General features: G+C 58.2%; 1 long non-coding RNA gene across 3 annotated transcripts; it reads left to right on the top strand.

Annotated features, from left to right (window-relative positions):
- Positions 1–925: 925 nt before the first annotated feature.
- LOC123855519 (uncharacterized) lies at positions 926–23,452 on the top strand. Of its 3 annotated transcripts, none has more exons than XR_010408213.1 (3): positions 926–1,915; positions 13,485–13,591; positions 16,646–23,452. It is a non-coding gene; the product is annotated as an uncharacterized LOC123855519 (long non-coding RNA). The 3 variants fall into 3 exon arrangements; XR_006793545.3 differs by lacking the exon at positions 926–1,915 and adding an exon at positions 5,301–5,577; XR_008507327.2 differs by lacking the exon at positions 926–1,915 and adding an exon at positions 8,126–8,374.
- Positions 23,453–24,901: the final 1,449 nt, after the last annotated feature.

Here is a 24,901-nt window from a genome sequence, read left to right as displayed (position 1 = left end):
CACCCGCCTTCAAATTCTGGTTCCAGGCATGTCTTAGAAGATGTGTCCGTGTGACTGAGGCTGAGGGCATCTGATCTCTTGGGTGCCCGGTGCCGCACATGGTGCTGGGAAGGACCCCAACTTGGCTTGGCTGCCAAGCTCCATTCCCTCCCTCTCCTCTGTCTTTCGCTTCCCCACCTCCTGAGAGGAAGTTCGCTTCCCTTCACTTTCACTTTGGAGATGTGAGCTGCGAATACAAGCATCTACTTGGGGGTTGACAGATGCCAGAGATTTGTGTTCCCAGAGCCCATGGGTTCATTCCCTCTCACTCCCTGCCTGCCTCTGGGCTGGGGCCTCAGATGCAGAGCTGAGTTCAGGGAGGAAAATGGAACTTGACCCAATGGCTGAAGTTACCTGGGTGGGTAGGTGGTTGGTCAGGGAAGGCCCCCCGAGGAGGCAGTGCTCAGTGGAGACCAAGGTGTCGAGAAAGATCCAGGCACTCAAAGGGCTTCTCCAGGTAGAGAAACAGAGCAAGGTCCCAGGGGAAGGATGGAGTGGCTGGGGGGAGGGAAGGGCAGAGACCAGCTCCTGGTTTGCTTGAGACAGTCCTGGTTTACTCCCACTGTTTCAGCAGAATCGTTGATAACATCCCTTTTGAGCCTCAGAAAAGTCTCTGATGGCTTAATAAATGACACGGTTACCCTACTTCTAGGGCACAGGAAGAAATCTAGTTTTCATATATTTCAACTGCAATGGGAAGCCACTGGAGAATTCCAATCAGGGGAGTGAGAATACCAGACTTTTTCCTTCATTCAGCAAATATTGACTGAGTGCTGGTGTCTCCTTGGCTCCAGGACATAGCAGTGAGCCACACTCAGCCCCTCTGCCCTCGGGAGCTTACATTCCAGCGCTAAAAATGCCGACAAACACCAAACAAAATTAACTGATTCTCTGCCGTTCTCGGTGCCCTCGACAGGTCAGGGTGCCCCGTGAGACAGAGAGAGAGAGACGAAGGCAAAAGAATGCCATGCTGGCTCGTTTTCTAAATTTAATCATCGGAACATCATAAGCTACTTCTCATGAAGTCCGCTCCCAAATTCACCCTCGAGGGTGATCTCCTCAGGGAGCCACATAGAGCGTGGGTCTCACCCACATGCGCAGGCTTCGGTGGTCAGTGAACCCAGCTGTGTGCCGGCTGCTCTGACTGGGTCCTCCTGCCAGGCCAGGCCTCGGCTCTAGCTAACCAGTCACCATGCTTGTAGAATCCCAGCTCCAATGGCCTGAGCAGACAGGGGCACGTGAAGCTGGCACATCTCACCAAAACTCCTGCCTCTGTGCCCAGTACTCAGGCATAGAGCTGAGTGCAGTCGGGAAGACAAACCATGAAGGGGTGTGGCTTCAGGCATGGCTGGATCCATCAGCCAGACTATGTCATCGAGAGTCCTCTGTCACCCCTGCCATCCTTCGTGCCAGCTCAGTCTCCTGTTGGAGGTTGCCAGTAACTCAAGGCCTCCAAACTGACACCCAGCAACCCAGAACAGAGCTCCAGTCTCTGAACGGTTCCATCTAAAGTCCTGGAATTGGATTCTGTTGGACCATAGGCTCCTCACTGAACTAGCCACTGTACCCAGGAGGATGGAGGAGGCAAACTGGCCAATCCTGAGTCATGTCCTTGCCAGCCCCCATCCCCAACAAACAGTTTGGAAGAGGGTCAGCCCCACCCACACTGCATGGAATGAAAGTGGGGGAGGGGAGGTTCTCCAAGGAAAATCTGGGTGCTGTGGCTGGAATGAGAGAAGATGAGGCAGGCAAAGCAGCTAGGGTCCACTGTGCTGGCCACTCGCCCTGGGAAGACATGGAACCCATGCAGAGTGAACCTTCTTTACCATTGCTTCCAAAGGAAAAAGCAAGTCCACGATCCTGGGGGAGGAAAGTGGTAAGTTTCTGGAATCGGCCAATGTGATTCCGATCCCACATTTGGTCCTGACTTCTGCCCTGCCCCAGGCGGCCATCAGTCTCTCCCAACGGGCAACATCAGTCCCCTGGGCCCCAGGCTGTCCATGGGATCTGTAACTCCAGCCCGAGGAGGTGGGGCTGCGGGGGACACGGAAGAGACTGCAGAGGGGATCTAGGCAGAGCCTCTCCCTCCTGGTCCCACCCAACACCTGCCTGGGAAGAGATAAGGCCTCGGAAGCCAGGGCCCTGCTCCTCGTGGGCCCCTGGACCTCCATGGCCCTAGCCCTTCTGAGTCCTCCAGCCCTTGGGGTGGGGATTCTGCCTCCTGATCCCTGGGACAGAGCTGGGGGGAGTAGTCCTGGGTGGGGGGTGGGGCTTGCTGGCCACAGGGGAGGTTAGGAGAGGACTCCTGCCCTTCTGGCCTTGGGGAAGGCTTTCAAAGGAACAGGTTGCCCCTCGTGCCCCTCATCACCTATACTCAAGGATCCTGCTTGATGGTGGGGAAGGAGAGCCTCCCACGGAGCACCAATGGCAGGCATATGCTCTCTTAAGTCTTTCCTTGTATCCCGTCAGCTGCTCCGCGGCTGGTCCCACACCAGCCAGTCCATCGGATGTGGGGTGGGAGGCTCTCCGAGGACCTTTGGCCCTTACCCAGATTCTCAGACTGTGAATGGCATTGGCGGGCGAGGGCACGACCCACCATGAGGCCACCACCTTTCACAGCCTCACTCCGGGCCCCGCCTAAAAGAATGGGCAGTGAGGTTAGGGAAGGAGAAAGGAGAGGCCTAGGAGGTGAGCAGCAAGGCCTCTTCTGGGAGGCTGACAGGGAGCTGCAGCGGCCCAGGCTGGTGAGCAGGGAGCCCCGCCAGGGCCCAGGAGGAGGGCTCCCTCTCAGTGTCTTCATGCCACAAGATGTAAAATAATCCCCTCGGCTCAGAAAAACACAATTTTATGGCTGTCTGACTCATTTCCCACAAAGCTAGGTTCACCCCCCCACCCTACCCCACGTGTAGAGCTTTTGTTTTGAAAAATAAAAAATATGTTGAAAATTTCAAGATGACTTTTAGCCATAAATAGTTCCCTTCCTCACCCTAGTCCCAGGCCCCCCTCACCTAATTTCCCAAACACTGGCTGCCAGAGCCTTGAGGGCGACCCAGTCCAAGTGGGTGTGAGATGACTCCGGGCAACACAACCCCCAGGGCCGGGCCAGCAGATGCCCGCTGGGCACTGAGATGGGCCAAGGGGCCCTCTGGGGAGGGAGACCTCCCTGGCATCTGCTGCCATGCCCCAGATTCTTCAGTTTTGGGGTCCCAGCTGGGCCCCAACAGCACCACTACCAACTCCTAGCCTTGTAGTCTCTCCAGGTCTGGGTCCCTTTCCATAGTTTCCAAGACGCAGGTAATGTCCGCTCGTGGCTCTCCATCCTGACACTCTAGGCGCTGGGGGTTCCACCGGGTGACCTCAGACACCCAGCTGGGACGTACCCCCAGCTCCTGCTGCTGCATTGCTCCTCCCCAGGTCGGTGAGGCGTAGCACCAAGTCTCACTACCCCTGGAACCCCACAAGGGAAGCATAGGGGTCCTCCAGTCCCCCAGATACATCAGGATTTTTGATTGCCTGCCACATACTGGGGCTTGTCCTCCTAGCTGCCCCCGACTCTGCCATTCCTTTAATTTCCCAACAATCCATGGGTACTGGCAGCCCCGTTTCTCAGGCAGGGAACAACGGCAGACAGCACATGACCCGTGTCAGCTGAGGGAAGCCTCATGCTTCCTGCTGACTCCCCGACCGCCCAGGAAGAGCACCCATGTCAGAAGCCCAGGGCTCGGATGCAGGGCCATCCCAGGAGGTCCCGGGTTTCTGGCACGTGGCATGGACACACCTGGAGGACACACTGGCCTCAGAGCTAGCCTCCCCTCCCCGCTATGCAACTGCTGCAACTTGGTGCATTCAAGGCCCTCCACGCTCCGCCCAGGTGGTCCACACGCATCACCACCCCACCCCCCATCTTCCCAGACAGCAGCCTCTGGAAGCCTCCTAAGGTGGAGGAGCCAGGCAGGGGCACCAATCAACACCAGCATGCATTGACCTGGGAGCCCCAGCCAGGCAGGAACCTGCTACTCCTGAGCCAGGCACCCCAGCCCATGGACTCAGGCTCTTCAGATCCAGGATGAGACAGAGGCCCTATCCTTGACTGCAGTGAGCCCCACTGAGGCCCATGACAATGAGCCTGTGGGCCTCTAGAGCAGGGCCTCCAGAGAGCTGTCCAGGCTGTAGGTCTGCCCACGGTCCGCTCTGGGGTGCACCCCAGGTTCCTGGCTCCCCAGGGCTCCGGACTCCCACCTAGAAGCAGGAAGTAGCTGCAGGAAGAACAGCAGGAGGGCGGGGGCGTCTTACTGTCAGGGGCTCTGCCAGGAGGACCCTGGGGGGAGCTAGGGACGGACATGGGGGGGTTGACGGACATTGGGGTCCCCCAGGCTGGCTGGGCCATGGGCATCAGGGGAAGGGCCAGAGGTGATCTGGACTTCCTTAACCACGAGAAAAATGACTCAGCTAAATTGAGGAAGATTTCCGTTTCGGCAGACTACTTTTTCCACTATGGTAAGAGCTTTTACCCACAAGCTCCAGAGGAGCTGGGTACCCCAGAGAAGGGTTTGGGGAGTTTCGATTTGAATAGTCAATGCTGATTCTTAATCATTATTTTGAAAAGATAGCTCTTGGTTTTCCAGCAGGTGGCTGGGTCCTGGGGAGCGAAGCCAGTTTGTGTGTGTGTGTGTGTGTGTGTTTGCAAGCAAGTGCATATTTGTGCCTTGAGGACGCTGGGGCCCAGGAAGAGGGAGATTTACAGGAGCATTTCCCTTTGTTGGCAGGCCTTGCCCAGGTCTGCAGAAATGACCTGGATTCTCCAGCCCTCTGAGCCTGTTGGCCTGAACAGGGCTATGGACTGCCCTGACTGAGGGCTAAGTGTGTGCCACGCAGCAGGCTGGGCACTTACCCACATTACCCCACAGCTCTGGGAGCTGAGGCCCACTCCAGATATTAGCGGAGAGTCCAAGAGGAAAAGCCCCCATCGGACACCTGGCCAGATGTGAACCCAAGCAGCCTGTCACTGCTGTAGATGGATCGTTGTCTGCCCTCCCCCCTTCCCCCCTCTGCCGCCACCCTCTTTCCAGCTCCTGGCATCTCCTGACACTGCCCAGAGTCACCTGCTGTAGCAGCCAGCAGCCCTGGACACAGCGAGGGCCAAAGACTTCTTTCTAGGGGCCTGGCTCAAACCCCAGCCCATCAGTGATCAGAGGCTGGGCCTGGCCCCGGTTGGGGCATCTCCACTGCAGCCCTAGTTCCCACTGTGCAGCCCAGCCCCTCGGCCAAGGCAGGCTGGGTGGCAATGGGTCCTTCCAAGAGTGGAGGGTCCAGCCCTGTCCCTGCAACTTCCAACCTAAGGAGGATGAAGGCCAGTGGCTTTGGGCTCCCCTCACTTCTGGTCCAGCCTAGGAGAACTTCCTGGAGGCAGGTGCCAGCAGGCTTTGGCCAGGATGGCAGCAGTGAGCTCAGCGAGGGCCCCTGGCACAGTGACTGCCCTGCTGGAAGGTGCTTCTCCCATCCCACTGGATGGAGGCCCTTGTGTCTGCTTCCACTCTGGTAAGATCCGCATATATGAAATGCTCCCTGTTTCTTGCTCCCCCTTATGGGGCAGGCTCTTCCCTGAGGCCTCACTGAGGGGATGACAGGATGTGGGGTTTCTCTTCCCACTGCACTGCTGGCTGGACCTGGCTTCTCCTGGGGGCCCCTCCACATCCTGCTTCACCCTGACTCCTGCTCTGAGTGGTGCTCAGTTGCCCTGGGAGGGGGGGTGAGGAGGAGCCTGGCCCCAAGCTCCAGGGATTTCAGGGAACAGAGCTGGGCCTGACCAGTGTGGCCCTGCGGCTGGGGCAAGGGTTCTGCCTGGGGCCAGGACACGTGTCCTGGCTCCGTGGCCTCCCCACGGCCCAGCCGTCTGGCCAGTCTCCAGCCAAGCAGCAGGGGCTGCGGCAGCTGGGGGAGGAGGCAAGGCCTGCAGCCCCCCTGGGTTGCTGGCAGTTCCAGGGCAAAGGGCGAGAGGGCTGTGGCCAGAGTGGGGAAGCAGGGCAGGGAGCAGCTTAAGATGAGGGCCCAGTGGATGACCGCGGGGCTTGAGCTCTAGGGCCTGGCCCCTTTCTCGGGTGCCCCTTCCAGGAGACAAAATGAAAGCATTAGAGAGAGGAGAGGCCGGGAGGCAGAAATGGGGAAGGGGCTGAAACAACCCACGGCCAAGGCAGGGAAAGGAAGAGGAACAGAGAAAGAGAGCAGCAGAAGAGCCGCCTGGCAAGAGCTCCTACCCAGCTGGTCCCGCTGCTGGTGTAGAAGGCAGAGGCCCAGGGGTCAGGCAGGACCTTGGAGGTGGGGTTCCCTACGTATTACCCCTACTCCCTGCCCACACAGAGGGCCCCTACCTTCCCCACCCTAGAGCTCACAGCAGATAGTGATCTGAGAGCGTGTCACGTTTGTGCCGTGTGTAAGCATGTGCGTGTGTCCTCGTGTAAGAACGGTACATACCGTGTCTGAAGCCCCCTGCCTCTGGGACTCACGACTGCCACAGTAGACGCAGCTGAACACCAGGACGAGGCCCTTCCCCGAGCCCAGCTCCATGAGGCCCATGAGGCCAGCCCTCCTTGGGGGCCCTAGGGAGCTTCAGTGGGGCTGAGTCTCTGCTCCTCCAGAGGCCCAGGTGTCCTGCCCACCCTATGGTGGAGCAGAGGAGGTGACCCCTTCTCCTCGGGTCATCCTCGCCCAGTGGTCCTTGGGCTCCCAGGAACCACGCAGTCCCAGGTAGACAGAGGGCCCAACTGACAGAGACTCCTGACTCGCAAGTGTGCAGAACCAGCTCCAGGCCTCCGCAGGGGGCAGACACTCAAAGGGCTCCCACAGTGGGCCACAGAATGTTTCTTGCATGCAAAACTCAGTGTGTGTGTGTGTGTGTGTGTGTGCACATGCAAGCACAAACATTCACATTCGCCCCCTTGTTGGTGAGGTCTGGCCTGTCCGCCTCAACCATTTCCCTACCATCTCCTCATCCAAAACCCTCAGTGGCTCCCCAGGGCCCAAGCTCTCTGCCTGACACCACCTGGCCTGGCCCAACCCTTCCCCCCCTTCCCCCCCCACCCCCCCACCCCCACACTCACTAACTCCGCCCTTGAGCCCCTCACTGCAGCCAGGCTGGCTTCCGTACCAGCCCTGTTTTTCAATTTTTCATTCCCGTTTTCTGTGCCCATGTGGAGCAGTCTGGGTACCTGCTGCTACTGTGTGTGTGTGTGTGTGCGTGTGTGTGTGTGATCTTCTTTCTGTGGTCTGAGTACAGTGTGATAAAGTGTGAATGAAGGAAAAAACCCATCGAGTGCCGCTTGGAGCAGGAAAGGCACGTAACAGCTCTTGTGATGGAAAAGCCCGGGGTGGTACCAACTTCAAGCACTGCTCGATCCCACTTGTGGAAATCCATGCTCATGTATCAGCTCTGCTTTCCCTTCTGTCCCTTTGCCTTCCCTGAAGGCTCCCAACAAAGTAACCACAAGGCTCACATTCCCCTGCATTGCCACTTAGGAAAAAGAAAACCATTTTTCCCCGGTATTTCCAGCAAAAGTCTCAGGGCTGACATCCATTGGCTGTGCCCAGGGGCACGTGACCCACTTCCAGAGAGGGAGAGGGCTGGTTCCCCAAAGGAACACCAGGACGGCCCCAGAGGAAGGAAGTTGGAGGCTCGGCAGCCAGGAACGCGGGGGCCCACCCGATGACTGTCCATGAGTCCCTGGGGTGGGCTGGGACGTGTGTTGTTCCTGTCCTCGGTCACCCCAAATGGGGTCCAGAATCCTGGAGCCGGCAAGCCCTGGATAACTGTGCCATTTTTTTAAATTGTACAGATGGGGAAACTGAGGCCCAGAGAGTCAGGGCCCTGGCTAAGGGTCACACAGCCAGTTAGGGCAGAGGTGGAGCTAGAACATGGACTTTTTTTTTTTTTTTTAAAGATTTATTTATTTGACAGAGAGAGAGACAGTGAGAGAGGGAACACAAGCAGGGTGAGCGGGAGAGGGAGAAGCAGGCCTCCCGCTGAGCAGGGAGCCCGATGCTGGGCTTGATCCCAGGACCCTGGGATCATGACCTGAGCCAAAGGAAGACGCTTAACGACTGAGCCATCCAGTCGCCCCTAGAATATGGACCTTTGACGGGTGATCCTGACCCCTTAGCTGGTCTGCCCCCCCGGGTCTGACCCGTCACACATATCCCAGACTTCAGAGTCTACAAGAGTGACAGCAAGTCCCACTCCAGCCACAGAGGTTCAGCATCCATGTGCTGCACTGAGCCCCCGGATGACACACTCCATCGTGAACCCCCATCCAAGAAGAGGTGCTGGCGCCCAAGGCTGGAGGTGGGAGACGCGTACAGAGGGACTTGGGGCTGGGGCGGGAATGGAGATAGGCTGAGCCGGGGCAGGCTTCCGAGAGGCCCAAACGTCCAGACCACTGGTCATTGCTCCAGCTCCGCAATGAGGAGGGGGGAGGAGGCCTGGACCACAAGGCCAGAAAAGGTCAAGGGGCAGAGAGGCCATGAGGGGCCCAGTGGGCTCCAGCAGGCTGCAGGACGCTTGGCCAGCAAGGCCTGTTTACTCAGAGGCCCATGAGGTCAAGGCCCAGGCCCAGGGTTAATTATTAACGGTCTTGTGGCTGCCCAGCGTGGTGTGGCCAGAGCCCGGAGCCCGGTACCGCCCCCCGCCGCTGCCGCCCCAGAGCGCTCCCTTGGCCTGGGTTTCCCAAAGCACTGACTCCCTGCAGCCCCCAGGGACTCTTGTACCATCCTCCCCAACTCAAGGCAGGCCTGTGCCCGAATCCTGGGGGCCCCCTGAAGTGGGCAAAGTGGGGACCCCCAAGGTTCCTGTTCATCTCCCACAGCCCAGCTTCTGGGTTACCACGCGCCACAGGGTCGGGGTGGGGGGGAGGGCAGAGGAAACCTCTTTCAGAAGGAGGATCAAACTGGACATGAGCAGTCAGGAGGAAGCCTGTTTTTCTGGCAGGGGACAGACTTGGCAGCAGTGCCCTTGGGGACAGGCACCCTAGGCCCGAGCTCATGGGGGCCCCAGACTTGAGGTTCTCTGGGGACCCCCGTGGGCACCCTGCTCAGGGACAGCTGAGTTCCGCGTCGTGGGCCTGGTTCCCACCACCTCCCAGGAGAGCAGGCCCACCAGCTCCCGTGCCCTGGGGAGAGCTCCGGCCCTGTCCCGGGAGCTGGTGCTGACAGACGCGCTGTAGCGCATTAGCAGGCTTGGGCTGCAAATCCCCACTTTGTCCTGCAGATTAGGCTCTCACCGCAGGCGGGCTGGCTGCCCACCTTCTCCAGCCTCCTGCGCGCCGCCCCCTCAGCATCCCGGGCCTGGGGACAGCCTCGCCCTCAGCCTGACCCGAGCCGGGGCCTCCGGGATGGGGGAAGGCTGGGGGTGTTGGGTTCAGGGGCTCCTCAAGGGGACGGGGCTGAGGGCCCGGTGCGGACTCCACCAGTCCACATGGCCCAGGACTCTGCATTTCTCACGAGCACCTGCTGGGTCCTCGTGGAAGAGCCCGGGCTTCAGATGGCCTCCGCAGGACGGAGCTCTCCTCGGACTTTTCACTCACTCTTAGACTGACACTGTCAGCCCGGAAGATTTTCACGTTATCTGTTGAGGCTTTGGGGGGATGGGGCCCGTGGACGGGTAAAGGGCAGGAAGGACCAGATAACCTGGGCTGGTCCGGTGGGGGAAGAGGGGCAGCCGGTGCCTGGGGAGGTTGGAGGACAACCTTCGCTTAAGCCTCGATCTCTGCGGGGAGTGCTGGCATCCCCTTCACAGCTATAAAGGGGGCTCCAGGCCCAGCCCCCCACCCCCCAGCAGAGAGCTACGTGGCTCCAGCCGGGGAACATTTGGGAAGGGCTTCAGGGCATGGCCTGTGGGTTTGCTCCTGGGGACAGCCTTTCTGTCTGGCCTCTGGAAGCCCAGCCTAGGCAGGTACGTGGCGTGGTGGCCTTGGACACCGTGGGGCACGGCACAACCCAGGCCCTTCAGCGTCCACTTAGGACCCGACTGTTCCCTTTTCAAGGCACCACTTCTACCCAACCAGGAAATCCTGAAAGAAGGCTGCCCATCCCTCCCTGAGTCAACACATGCTGCGAAGGAGGGGAAGGAGGGGCGGGGAGCAGGAAAACAGGCCATGGGACTCTGCTCCAGGAGTGCAGGCCACACGCACACACACACTCACCAGCACAGATAATGCACACAGGTGCACGCACATGCACACACACGGGCAGATGCACACGCACATACTCACAGCCCCCCCACGCCGCTCACGGTCACACGCACGCACACGTACACATTCAGAGTCACACACGACCACTCGGACCCATGCACACCCAGGCCTTCCTGCCCCCAGGAACCACTCTGAAGCCCCCACCCGGGCTCGCAGACACGGACCCACCTGCACGCACACTGTTGGCGCCCTCCCCCTTCGGCACCAGCGAAGCCGCGCCCAGGAGCCTACTCCCGGCACCCCCAGAAGCCCGAGACCAGGAGTGGGTACTCAAAGCTCATGCAAGGTTCTGTCTTCGGGGCCACATGCTGCCCAGGGTGGCCTGGGGCCCCTGGAAAACGGGGGCCAGGAGAAGGAGAGGAAGCAGCTGACTGTGGAGGGGTAAAGGGCTGGGGTTGGAGGTGCGGGGGGCCCTGCTGCCGGGGGGGGTTTGGGGGCACTGGACCCAAGGCAGATGCCCATTTCCTATAGATCTGCAAGGCTAGACAGACCCTGTGGCCCAGGGCTGGGGCTACGCACCGTGGGCCCTCAATACGGAGTGGTTAGATGACACAGCAATGGCCTGGTGAGGGTGAGAAGCGCTCTGTCCCCAGGTTGGCGGGGCCCAGGGAGGTCCCTGCCACCCTGCGCCCGCCTCGCCTTCTCGTAGCTGAGAGCCGGGCCCAGGTGAGCCAGCCTGCCTGTGGTTCCAACCTCCGGGAGGTGGGCAGGCAGCCCCGGGACGTGCCCACACATGGCTCCCCCGCGGCCGCACGCCAAGCCAACGCCAGAGTCAGGCCAAGAGCAGCTGTCTCAGGGCCTGCCCACCGCCCACGGCCTGCCCAGCCTTCCGCGCCTGCTCCGGCAGGAGACCCAGCCCTTGTCTCCCCGGCAGGACCCAGACTCCCGTCCATCCGCTGCCCTCCCCGGAGCCTCCTGTGGGGTCCCGCGTGGCCTGGCCACCCTCCCCACCTCCACGCCCATCACTCTGCCCCTTTCTCGGGGCTGTCGCTCAATCGGCTTGCTCCTGTTCTGGGACTTGGCACCACGTGCCCTCTGGACCTCTGTGTGGCTGGGCCCTACCGCTACCTCCCTAGGGAGGCTCTCTGGAAGCAGCCCCCAGTCACTGCCCAGGCACACTGCCCTCTGCTACGTAACCAGTTCCTCACGCTCTTCAAAATGGCCCTGCTCTTGGCCTCGTGGGCGTACCCATCATTCTGCTTCTTTGTTAGTTCCACAAGTCGGGAACCTTGTCCGTGCCATCCACAGCCTGCACAGGGTCTGACAGGCAGGTCGCTGGTGGTCCACCAATGTTTGTTGGGTGAATGACTGACTGAGAGGGAAGGCCACCTGTCAGAGGTGGGGGCAGGCCTCTACAAGGCACGTTGGGGCCTCCTGGGGCCCATGGGTTCACTCGCATCATCCAGGCAGGCCCCACTGAGTGGGTTAGGGCTAGGGTTAGGACTCGGACTCACCCCGCTTTGCTCTCCATGAGATTAGGCTTGGCCCTGGCTTCTGTCAGCGGGGACAGAGAGGAGATCCTTGTCTCTAGTTCCTGGACTTACTGTGGTCCCACACTCTGGCAACTCCTACCTCTGCACCTTTGTCTAGAACATTCTGATGCCTGGAATGTGTCTTCTGGCTGCCCTGATAATCTTTCCATTGCCCTAAGGTACAGCCAGGTCCCCCCCAACCAGCCCCAAAGCCCCCACACCACACAGCCCTGAGGTGGCACCCTGCTCTCCAGCCAGGCCACACCCTTAGCCTGGCAGTAATGAGTGCCCGTGAGTGGCTTCTAGGCACTCCGTGGGTTTCTCTGGAGGTCCTCACCACCTTGGGCTGCTTGGGGGTTGATGAGGGACTGGTCAGAAGTCAGGAAGGTGGGGATTGGGCAAGAGGTCAATGAGACAGGTCAGAGGACAAGGAGTCAGTCAGGTCTAAAGAAGCCCAGAGATGGGAAGGGGTAACTCCAAACCCAAGAGCTAAAGGCTTAGTTAACTGGTGAGTTGGTTAGATAGCAGGTTAGTTAGCCCCCTCCTTTGTTTGCCCCCTTCATTTGTTGAGCATACACCGCGTTTGAAGTGGGGGCCCCAAGGAGGACTGACCAGGCCTGTCTCAGGCAGGGTGGGGAAAGCATCCTCGGTTCTCACCCTGGACCACAGGTCCCAGACCGAAGCAGGCTTGCCACCGGGCTTTGTGCAGCCAGGGGGAGGTAACGTTGGTTTTTACATTGTTTTAATGGTGAGAACAAGTCAAAAGAAGGATCATATTTCATGACACGTGAAAATAATGTGAAATTTGTCAGGATGCTTGTGCTCTGTGATGGCAGGTGATGGTCACAACAGTGCCCGAGTGGCTGAGAGTGGGGTGAAGAGCCCTTCAGAAAACGGGGGTGAGGATTTGGGGGGCGGTTACAGTCTGTCACTGGGTGCCATGGCTGTCCCCTTCTCGCTCACTTGTCATCCTTAATTACCATAAGTAGGAACTGAGCACTTACTCTGTGCCAGGCATGGGGCTGCCCTGATTCCCCAAGACCTGTTCTCAAGGGCCACACACCCAGGGTCACGGAGACCATTGGGGGTGGGGGGAGCAGAGTCCAGAGAGCACAGAGGAGGGACAGGAAACCTGGCCTGGAGTGCATAGAAGCCTCTCTGGGAGGAGTGAAGCCCCAGCGACATCTTAACATTTCAGTAGAAATTTGCTGAGAAGAAAGGAGCAGGGAAAAGCATTGAAGGTGGAAGGAACAGCTTTCACAAAGGTGAGAATGACAGGCCTAGACCCGGTGAGGATAGAGGGGAGCCAGGTAATGGGGGGCTTTGGGCAATCAGAGGTCACCCCTCGTCACCAGCCCCACCTCATCCCAGCCTGGGTTTGGCTCCAGGCTGGCAATGGTGCCTGCCAAGGGAAGGATGCCAGGATCTGGCATGAGAGGTGGGGCACCAAGGGCAGAGGAGGGGACATCCTTAGGACCTCACTCTTAGCACCCTGCCCACCCCCGGGGGGTACCACTGCAACGGAAAGAGGCAGCTGGTGGGTGAGGTGTGGGGGCTCAGCCCAGGAGGGTGGGGGCTGCCGGGGCTGGGGCCACCTGGTCCTGCCCCCAGCCCAGGGGAGTCCAAGGACCAGGCAGGCTGCCATGGGGCGGGGGGTTGGGGGGGAGTTGGCAACAAAGGCCTATTCTTCAGAGTTTAAAAAAGTCTTAAAACCCGTCCAACTTTCTTTTGTTAGATGCTCCGGGACGTTTCCCCTTTGGAGGCTGCTCGAGATACCTGGCTGATAAAGGGCTGATTTGTGGAGACTTAATTATGGCCCCAAGCCCTCGGTGTAAACAATCGGTGAGTGTTTATTCGACTGCCTCCCCTCAGTGCTAATGCGGAGCACAAACCAGGTGCTGAGTAGTGGGACTTGGTGACCCCGGATTCTTGGGTTCCCTAAGCTGTCTCCCCCGTGGGAGGAAGGCAGTCGGGCCCAGAGTTTGGTGTGCACCCCCGTAGTTTGGCTGCCCAGTTTGGGGTCCTGGCACCATAGACTCCTGACAACTTGCTGCCCACCTGAGAGGGACCAGGATGGTCATCTGGCATTAAAGGGGAAGTCTGCCACACGACAAGTGCTCAGGAAATGCCGGACAGCCGTGCTGGGGAGGTGGCACTGTCCCTACTTTGACCCTGGCCGCAGCCCCTGGGAGGAAGCATCTGGATCCTCAGGTCCATCCCAGGCCAGCTGGATGAGCAGTGAGGTGGTGTGAGTTGAGGTTCTCAGCAGCCCTGCCCACATCTGCCCCCACGCCCCATCCCCAGACCACCCAGGGGTGTTCACGAGGTGCCGAGGCCTGCATATGGCTGTCCTTTTTATAGGCCTTACGTCCCCCGGGGATCAAGGTGGGTCCTAGTTGGCAAGTTTGAGGACTGTCCTGTGTACCTTCCCTGGCACACCCCAGCCTATCCTGCCTCCCACGCCCTGGGCCCTGTGCAAGCCTGGGCCCCACACCCACCTGAGGCACCCCCTAAGAAGTCACCAGGGTCAGGTAAGCTCATTCCCTCACCCTGTGCCCCCAAGGATGGACTCAGGGACTCGGCAAGACACAGCTTAGCTTCATTTAAAGGACAAACTCTGCTCAGGGCACTGGTCGGAAGGAGAGAGAGAGAGCGGGTCCCTCTAGACATGCACAAAAGCATACTCACCCAGAGAGACCCACACACTCGCAGACACGTGCATATTCCACAGGATCCCACACACACTCCCCAGGGTATGCACACACCCGGGCACTCCCCAGGCCAGGCCCCCACTGCAGCTCTGCTCCTGGTGGGGCCACGGCTGCGTCTGTGTGAGCAGGTGCACCATGGACCAACGTGGTGCTGCCCATGAGCGCCTGTATCAAGTTCCAGTACGTCTGGGAGGAAGCAGGAAGGAGAGGGCAAGAGATCCTCCTGGTCGTCTGTCTGAGGCAGGAAGGGGATACAGTGGCTGCTCAAGGTCAGTCCAGCAGGATCCAGCCCACCTTGGCCTTGAGCAGCACTCACACCAGAGGCTGCATCCAACGAGCTGGAGAAGTTTGTTCAGGGAGAACTCTGGGAAGGGCCAGCTCACACTTCAGTGGCCGCACCACATCCAGGTGTGCAGAGCCCCTCTTCCCCTCCCTCTCTAGCTATCTCTTGGGCTGGGGTGACCAGCCCCCCACTGGGCCTCCAACTGAGACCAGCAAGCCATTTTGAACCATGATGAGAAGAGGAAGTTCCTGTGGCCCCAAAACAGAAACAGGAAGCTGGGAGGGGGCATATGGATAGGGAACGGGAAGGGGGGGACACAGGCACCCAGCAGATGTACCCAGAGCACCCCAGCCTTCCTGGGCCCGGCATGCGCAGCCGTGTCTGGGCATCTCTGCCCAACCCCCGCACGACCATCCCCGTCTGCGCGTAGCTGACATCCACCCAAAGGGAGGATTCACTGAGGTTTTCTCAGATGCTGGCTAATTGTCCACCTGCCTGTGTTCAATTGTCCATGCCTATCTGGGTCTATTGAGAGGGCTCCGTGCATCCGCTGGAATCTTCCTTGTCCACCCAAGCGTTTGTATCTAGCCATGCACCTCTCCCTGGCCCCTGAGTGTTGCCTGGAGGACTCCCTGCAGGGCCGGCCTGACTCTCCTCCACCCACCATGTCCGTGTGATCACCGGACCACTCCCCCGACTGAGCACGCGCCTGTCTGTCTCCCTGGCCGCGAGTCGGGTGACTCCTAGCCCCGGCTCTGTTTCCCCAGCTGCCCTGTCCCCAGCCCTACCCTCACTTGGTAACTGCACGCAGGACTGTCCCAGCCCTCTCAGCAGAGGCAGGAAGCTGGGGCTCTGTCCCATACACACCACTGCCTCGCACTCCCTCCTGGAGCAAGAATGTCTCCTCTGTGCTCTGTGGGGTGGGAAATGGAGTGTCTGAGAAACATGCAGGGGCCCCAGCCCACCGTAGTCCTGAACAGAGGGACGGCAGGGTGTAGAATCACACCAACCACCAGAAATGGGGAGTGTCCTGCCCACACAGGGCCCAGGCTGGGGTGGGTGGGAGTGTGGAAGGCAGGAAGGAGGGCTCACTCCGAGAGGACATGGCATGTGGTTCCTCCCAGGTCTGGAGGCTCCTGCAGGAAGACTCGGGGGGTGAGTGGGCGGGGGCCGGAGCCAAGGGGCCAGAGAGGCAGATGTCACCAATTTCAGTTCTGCCCCAGCTGGCCTGAGGGCGCTTGGGACTTCCCAGGGTGGAAGGACAAGCTGGGGGGCCAGGCCACTCGGAGGCAGGGCTGGGCTTGAGGACCCCTTCCCCGGCCCAGCTGGGTGCTATCTGCGGGGGAGGCATCGGAAGTTCTAGGGATCCTTGGTGGGCAGGGTGTGCCCCTCTCAGGTCCCTCCTCTCTCCCTGAACCCCCAGAGTATTGCTGCTAGTCAGCTCCAGCCTAAGAGTATGGCAGCAGAAGAATTTCTTGGCCTTTTTGTCCCCACAAAGGAAGGCTTTAAGGGTACCGCTGCCCCAGGGGCATCTGAGAAACATTTCCAGAATGGGAGTGAGAGAGGCCAAGTGGCTACCTCATCAGATGCCACAGCCTGAGACAGAAACCACAAGAATCCCCCAACATGGCTCATCTTCGAGCTCCTTGAGCTCATCCCTCACAGAAGGAAAGTGGGGAGCAGGTGGGGCAGGTGGGTGAAGCCCCTTGCCTCTGCCTCAGCCCTCCCCTCTGGACCCGGCCAGGCAGGCGGTCAGCACCAGATCCAGCAGGGAACTGGGCCCCCGGGCGGGGAGCGCATCTGACTGGACCATGTTCTTGGGAGATCAGTTGTGAAACTTGCTTCAAACCCCCAAACCACAAAAACGGCCGATTTTCCCAGCCCTGTTCTCACGTTTCTCAGATCAGCCGAGGACTCTTCAGCATTTCCATCCAAGAGACGCCCGGCCAGCCGCCAGCCCCCTGTGGGGGGACAAGAAAATGGTGCAAGGAGACTTGAGCGCCATGGAAACCCCTCCCACGTTCACGGGAAGCACGCGGCGCTCACCCGGGTGTCTGTAAACGTGGGGTCCGGGGAAAGGGCGAGGCGTGGGCCTGATCACAAAAGCTGGAAATCAGGACAGAGGGACCCTAGAAGCTGCTAGGGCTGCCTTGGAAGGAATATTCGAGAACACCTTTCACAGGGGAAGACGGTACCTGGCTGGTGGAGGGTCAGAAGCCAGGGAACTGGGCAAACGCCCTTCAGTTTCAAAAAAGGTCACAGAGGCGTCCCCTCGTGTCTTCCCCCCGGCGCCTGGCGGACAGCGGGCGCACCGGGCCCTGGTTCTCCTCGTTCGGGGGCCAGTGAGAGCAGAAAAGCAGGCTCTTGCCAAGCGAACACTGGTCAGGGGACCCCCAGAGATGAACAGAACCCCAAGGAGGGACTCACTGCTTTTCTCAGCTGGGTGGTAATGACAGTAAAAACCATCTTAGAAAAAGAGAAGCTGTTGGCAGGTGCTTGGGATGACAAGCTGCCTCAAAGATTCCGAGCCCCATTCCCGCTGCCCGAAAAGCAGGCCACCTCGTCTGTCTTGCCCGGCCGGACGCCCGTCCACCTGCCCCCGGATGGAGCCAGGTGAGGCCCCTCCGTGTGCCGCCTGTGGGCCCTGCCCCGCCGCCCGCCTGCCTCCCGTCCTCACCAGCCACTCTGCCTGAGGGCCTGTCCTCTCCAGAGCCCGCTGTCCTCACCCTCCCCAGGCCCTGCTCCTCGCCCTCGTCAGCCACCACGGCTGCCTGTGCCCAGCCGGAACCTCCCTGTGGCTGGGACAGAAACCCTGACTCACATTCACTTTGGCGGCGATTCCAGAAGCCAGAGGTTGCTGGGAAAGACAGCCAGCTTTATGGTGCCTGCTCGTCCGGCCCGTCCCCTGAGCTATCGCGTTTCTTTCAAATGTCATACAAGGGGCGTCGGACGCGGCACCGCTGTGCCCGGCCTCGTGCGAGCTGCGGCTGCCCGTGGCGCCCGGTGTTGGGCCCGGAAGCCACTTCCCGCTGGAGAATCCTGCCCGGGAGCCTGGGAGCTGGGACTAGTTCTCCGAGGCCAAGGTCAGGGCAACCGAGGCCGGGAGGCCGGCACTGAGAGTGGATCCTACCTGAGGGCCAGGGGTGGGCGCCCACCAGCTGGTGAGGTGCCCGGGAGACAGCAGGTGTGCGTGCGTGTGTGTGCGTGTGTGCGTGTGTGTGCGTGTGCTCACATCTTCCTGTCTGTGAGTCTGCCTGAGCGTCCATGTGAGAGTTTCTGTGCATGGTCTGCAGATAGGTTTGTGTGCTTCTGTGTGCACACCTGGGTGTCCATGTCTCTGAGTGTGTCTAGCGTGGCCAGGTCCAGGCCAGATACTGGACAGGTGGCGGAGGCCGTGGTTTCAGCCTCATTGCCCACAGTCTGGAGGGAGTTGGCCGGGGAGCACGGAGTCCCTCCCGGAAGAGTGTAGTCTCTGCGGGGACAGGAAAACCCGAGCGGTGAGGGCAGAGCATGAGGGGCCAGGGCCCCGGAGACAAGGGACCTGATGGGGGACCCTCGATGCTCTGAGGAGGTAACATGAAAGCTGGGTGAGCAGAGGTGTGTGCGTGTCGGCCAGGTGGGAGGCAGGAGAAATTTTTCCAGGCAGAGGGAACAGCATGTGCAGAAGCTGGAGCGATAAGGGGTAGTAAGGAGACCTCGGTCACAGGATAATGACAGCTGAGGGGCCGAGGGGCGGTGGCAGGAGCTAGACACACAGGCCTGGAGGCCACAGCGACAATGGTGGGCCGGTCCTTGGAACCTCCAGACGGCTTGGTTAGGAAAATGGCCAGTTCCGTGGCTGTTTAACGGGGACCCTTGGTCTGCTGAGAGCAGGGCTGCAGGGTGCCCGGGATGAGGCCCGAGCAGAGCAGTCACCCAGTGAGGAGTGACAGCGACCAGTGCCCAGGGATGGGCTTGCAAAGGCAAGGCAAGGATGAGGTACAAAGCTTGGTGATGGGTGGGGTATGTGAGCCAGCGTGCAAGAGGCTCCCCTGTGTGTGCGTGCCTGTGAGTGTGTGTGCATACGCCTGCAGAGGGCTGAGGGCCAGGCCCTCTCTAGCCTCATGCCTGTGTCCCCACAGCCTTATAGCGGAGCGGACATGACAGTGACGGTAAGAAGGGCCCGGTGTTGCAACTGCATTTCCTCTCGAACCCAGGGCCACCAGAGATTAGCTGAGAGCCCTGTGTGTACTGGGTGATAACACCCCCACTCCCCCGTTTCCTAATCTCTGATTCATTTCCAACTGATAACAGGATGAGGGCCCATGGGCAGCTAAGAAATGCCCCAGCAGGGTCCTGCCAAGCGTGGAGCCGAGCCGCCTGCGGGGGGTGGGGGGTCTGAACCACAAAGACAGGAAGATCAGGGACAGGGTGAGCGTGGGGGGAGACGGGGCAGAGGGACAGGAGAGCTGGAGAGACAGGGAGACAGGGAGACAGAAACAGACACAGAAGAGCCGGGGTCAGGGTAGGGTGATGAGGAAGAAAGATAAGGCGGGAGAGAAACATGGACAGCAACAGCCAGACGGACAGATGTATAAATAGAGAGAGAGGAGTTGAGGGTCCAGGGGCTGGAGGAACTTAGTGAAGAGAAAGAAAAACAGAAGAGACAGTGTGAGAGACAGAGAAACAGGGAAGAGGTGACCCAAGGTCCAGAGAGAAGGGGAGAGTAAAAGGAGGGGGCAAAGGTAGAACGAGAACATGGGGGCCGGGGTGGGGGAGAGCTGGGCTGACCTGGCCCTCCCTGAGCACAACCCAGGCCTGAGCACAGTGGGGCAGGGCAGGGTGCTGGTCTTGCTGACTTGACCTGCCAGGCACAGGCCGCAGCTGGGACCTGGGAGGCAGGAGCAGTAGCTCTCTCCCCTACACCCCACCACACCCCCTCCCTCACCTTCCAGGGAGCCCTGTCCTCTGAGACCCTCAGGAAGAGAGGAGGAGCATGCTGGGGCTGTAGGCTGCACAGCTGGGGAGTTGATGAAGCTATGCTCCCGTCTGTGGGGCTCAGCCAGGACGAAAGGGACAGGGTAACCCCCATGCCCAGTGTTTATTTGTATCCTGATGGGGTCTGGTGGGTCCGGAGTGAAGCCGGAAAGTCAAGGTGGGGTGGACGGGACTCAATCCAGAGGAAGATGGCAGGGACTAGCAAGCAGGGGACTAGCAGCCCTCCTTGCTGAGCCTGGTGGGGAGCCAGTCGCCCCTCTGTTCCCCTCCCAGACCAGGCACTCCTCTGGGCTCAGCACCTGGGCTCATGCTCTGCAATGCTCAGAGGAAGGAAGGTGGCCTCCAGGGACTGTGGAGTCCTGGCCATGTCTCTCGAAACTCAGCCCCTGTGCTAGTCCCCTCCCTAACAAGGGACAGAAGGTACAGACAAGTGCCCACGTGAGGGGCACGAGGGCCACAGAGCAGGCTACTGGGCTCAGGCCTTCCTTCTGGGAAGGATGGGGTCCCCCCACCAGACCGGGGGCGGACAGCTTCCCAGAGCAGAAGGGGCAGTGGGCCTCCCCTCAGCATCTAGAGCCAGGCAGAAAGAATGGGTGTGTGGACAGGACGGGCAGCGTCTAGAGATAATGAGAGGCAGGGAGCAAATCACCAAGTCCCGGTGGGCAGAAAGGAGCTCTGGGAGGCTCCCCAACAGGGGGCCCACGATCCCATGGTGTTTCAGGAAGTCCCTCCATCCCCAGGACCCCCAGCCCAGACGGGTGAAGGACAATAGCAGACCGTGCCCCCGCCCCGGTCCTCCTCGCCTGCCCGGGGCCTACGGCCCAGGGAAGGCTCACCTCGCCTCCTCCCGGGGTAGGGCAGCCACCCCTCTGATTTGCCGTGCCCGCCCTGATGCCCCGACTGCAGCGACCACAGGAAGTGCTGCCCCAGCTCAGCACTTCCCTTTTCTGAAATCTGCCCCCAGCAGCCTGGTGGCCAGGGAAGGCAGACTTCCCGCTGCCCCCACCCCGGGGCTCTTTCCACCAGTCACAAGTGGTTTGTTCCTGAGCTTCCCTGGGCAGAGGTGACCTTCTTGCCTCAACCACAGATCAGTTATTTATCAGAACAGGAAAGATGGCACCAGAGATATATCCTTACCCACCCCAGGAGGGCCTGGCCTGCTCCAACGACCGCACGCCTGCTCCCCACATCACACGGGGCCTGCTCCCCACATCACACTGGAGAGTGTGGCCAGCGCGTGCAGGCTGCATGGGGGAGGGAGCCAAGCGGGAGGCCTCGGGGGCAGGTAGGGCACAGTGTGTGATGGACCCCAGCTCCAGGTCCAGGGGAGGTCTGTGTGTGAGCTGGGAGCAGTCTGGGCCTCTGGTGCCCTTCAGGTCCCATAAGACCCACCCCTGCCACAGATGCATTCTCAGCCTGTGGCGGGCCCCAGGGCTCCTCTGTCCCCCCAGCTGGGAATACCTTGGGCCCTGGGTCTCAGGCTGCTCCCCTGCCCCTTCATCCCGTAGCGAATACAGGGCTCATCCCCTGAGGATTCAGGATCCACTTGTGAGAAAGGGTGGAAGAAGCTTTCAAGTTTCTTCAACAGCAGTACTATTGATGTTCTAGGCTGGATAACTGATTCGGTGTGGTTAGGGTTGTTCCAGGCATTAGAGAATCTTTAGTGCCAACCCCGGCCTCTATTCACTAAATGGCAGGAATATTCCCCTGCCACCACCACCGTTACCGGTCACAACAATCAAAATTGTCTTCGGACGTTGCCAAATATTCCCTGGGAGGACAAAATTGTCCCACGTCAAGAACCACTGATCTAGGTACAACGGAAGGCCCAAGCTGCCCCGTGGCTAGAACGTGTCAGGGCTCAACTGGCCTGTCTTATAGTTTTGTGCTAGAAGGTCATGGGCTGAAGCGACAGTAACTGGTCAGAGTCTGGGGTTCTTGGAAGCTGGAGGGTGTGTCTGAGGAATCTGTGCTTCAGGGCTCCCTCTGGGGTTCTGGGCATAATCGTGCCAAAGAAACAGGGGCTGGAAAGGGGAGCCCCTGGGACTGGAAAGGAGGTGGTGAAGCTGGGAGGTTTCATTGAAGGGGAGGTCAAGATGTACTACGGGGGGGGGGGGTATGAACTGAGTTGCCTCAGGGCCATGGGCCATTTAGAGGGTAGGAGAGAAAGACTGGGAGAGACTTCAGAATCAGGGCAGGAGACGAGGATAGGATACGTGTCCTGGACTCCCTGAGGTGGTGAGCTGGAGTTGACCCCCTTCCATAAAGCCCAGGGCTGAAAAGACTGTCCCATGCAAAGGGGACTCGCAAAGCTGACCCAAGAAAGTGTAATGAAGCTTTCCATCCTCTGGGGTGGGAAAAAGTCGTCCCTTTTGAGAAACCAAAACCCTAGCCAGAGCCATGAATAAAGGTGGGATTCAAATCATGCAATCCAGGCCTTATAGAACCCCAAATCTAGAAAATAACATAAAAAATGATGTAGGACCATAAAGAAACTTACTTCCACTGACTTTGTATGGGCACTTCCACAGCCCAGGAAAATGACCATGGTGGTGGTGGGGGGGGAATTATTCCCAATAAAGATGAGCTCACGGGCGCCTGGGTGGCTCAGATGGTTAAGCGTCTGCCTTCGGCTCAGGTCATGATCCCAGAGTCCTGGGATCGAGTCCCGCATCGGGCTCCCGGCTCAGCGGGGAGTCTGCTTCTCCCTCTGACCCTCTCCCCTCTCATGCTGTTTCTCTCTCGCTCACTCTCTAAAAAATAAATAAAATCTTAAAAAAAAAAAAAAAAGATGAGCTCACAATAAAAAGAAGTCATGAATGACCCAAAAAAGCAAATCGCTATGTCAGCAGGAGATCTTAGATCTAAAGATATTAGTACAATTTGAAAAAGACTACGTAATACATATATTTTAAATTATCAAGGAGATAGAAGAGGGAGTAGGAAACATAATAAAAGTATTACCTAAAAATAAAGGGCAGCTAGATTTCTAAGGAAATTAAATAGTCATCGAAGTGTAAAATAAAAACTCAGTGGATGGATTCATCACAAACTAGTTGTGGTGGGGGAGGGGATTGGAAAACTGGGACAGTACGTCTGAGGAAATGTCATGAAATGCAGCACAGAGACATAAAAACAAAGGAAAATGAGACTGTAAGGCTCTTGGAGGAAAAAGTCAAATGGTCCAAAAAAGTTCAACATACATACAATAGGAATTCCAGAGGGTGAAAACAGGAAAAATTCAAGATGTAATGATTGAGAAATTTCCAGAACTAAGGAATGAATCTTCACATTGGACCCTAAGAAGGAGAAGTAAAAATAAATTCACACCAGAGTAAAACTACAGAACACTAAAAACAAAAAGGTAATCTTAAAAGTAGAGGCCATACCTCAGAGATATTGTGGTATATTGCAATAAAGCAAATACTGCAATAGAGTGAGTCAAATGACTTTTTTTGGTTTCCCAATTCATATAAAAGTATGTTTACACTGTACTACAGCCTGTTAAGTGTGCAACAGTATTTTGTCTTTAAAAATGTACATATCTTAGGGGCACCTGGGTGGCTCAGTCGTTAAGCGTCTGCCTTCGGCTCAGGTCATGCTCTCAGGGTCTTGGGATCGAGCCCCGCATCGGGCTCCCCGCTCGGTGGGAAGCCGGCTTCTCCCTCTCCCACTACCCCCTGCTTGTGTTCCCTCTCTCGCTGTGTCTCTCTCTGTCAAATAAATAAATAAAATCTTTAAAAAAAATGGACATATCTTAATTAAGAAAATAATTTACTGCTAAAAAATGTGTACTCTCATCTGAGCTTTCAGTAAGTCGTAATCACTGATCACCATAACAAACATAATAATAATGAAAAAGTTTGAAACATTACAAAAATCACCAAAGTGTGACATAAAGATAGACACAAAGTGAGCAAATGCTGTTGGAAAATGGCACCGACAGGCTCGCTCAACACAGGGTTGCCCCAAACCTTCAATTTATTAAAAAAAAAAAAAAAAAACAGTATCTCCAAAGTGCAGTAAAGTGAAGCACAATAAAATGAGGTACGCTTGCGGATGAGGAAGAAATGAGGGATTATGCCAAAGGAACGACATTTAGACTGATAACAGACTTCTCATCCACAATAATGGATGTCAGCAAACTAGAGAGCGATGTTTTCCAGGTGCTCAAGGAAATCACTTTCCACCAAGAACCCTATACTCCACTAAACTAGAATGGCATAAAGAATTGGATGCAAAGAAGTGGGCTTGAGGTAGGATCTGTGGTGAGAAGGAGTAGGGAGTCCTACTCCTGTCGGGAGTAGGACTGATGGTCTTCAAACCAGGTAGGTCATGGGTGGTGGTGCAGAGTGGAAAAGGTGGGTCATTCTGGTTTTTTGGAGGGTGGCTTCGATTTCCCTAGATAGGTCAGAGACTGAGATCTAGTCCAGAGAAGAACAACATAAAGTGGCAAGAGAAGCCCAGGATCTGGCAAGGTCATGAGGGTAGGGTCAAAATCTACGAGTGACCCTTTTCAGCCTGGAGCCATGCTGGCTTCTAGGGATAGCCACGCCTTCCCTAATCTCCACGTGACCCATTCTTGAGATGGGTCCACTTAGATGCTATCCTCTTTGGTGTGTTTTCCCCTCACCAGATACACTGTCTCTCCCTGTGAACTCCCCTATGAACTGTCTTAGATAATATCCATCTGGACTTCTATGTTCTCTTTCGCTATGAGACACCCACCCTGGATCCTGGGAAACTCACCTGTGCTCCCCACACAAGCTTCTCTGGCTCCCTTTCCCTGGTGGGCCGGCAGGAAGTGCGCACTCACTATTCAGTATCAGAGGCTGTCCATAGGATCAGCCACGCTCCAGCTGCCTTTGGTCAGAGGAAAGCTTCCGTGGAGCCAGAGAACCAGAATGCCTACAGCTACCCCAGGAGCGCTCTGAGAAGCTCCCATCTCAGTGCCTGAGACATGGGGTCAGAAGGTCCTCTGGGTTGCCCTGGAGGACAGAGAGTAACGGGTCAGCCACCCACTGTGGCCTAGGCCAGCTGTCATCACTTCCTATTGTCCCCAGCCTGTCCTCGGGGAAGATGTGGGGGGTAAGTCCCGGTTGTACAACATACCAATCCTTGGATGCAGAAACTGTCCATTCACTGCAAGGTCCAGCACACCTTTCCTGACTGGAGTTGGAA

This window comes from Mirounga angustirostris, unplaced genomic scaffold, assembly GCF_029215605.1.
Source record: "Mirounga angustirostris isolate CCGP_5_RB_7025 unplaced genomic scaffold, mMirAng1.0.hap1 SCAF_16, whole genome shotgun sequence".
Lineage (NCBI taxonomy): Eukaryota > Metazoa > Chordata > Mammalia > Carnivora > Phocidae > Mirounga > Mirounga angustirostris.
The sequence above is the reverse complement of the archived record's forward strand: the minus strand, read 5'-3'. Positions and strand labels throughout refer to the sequence as shown.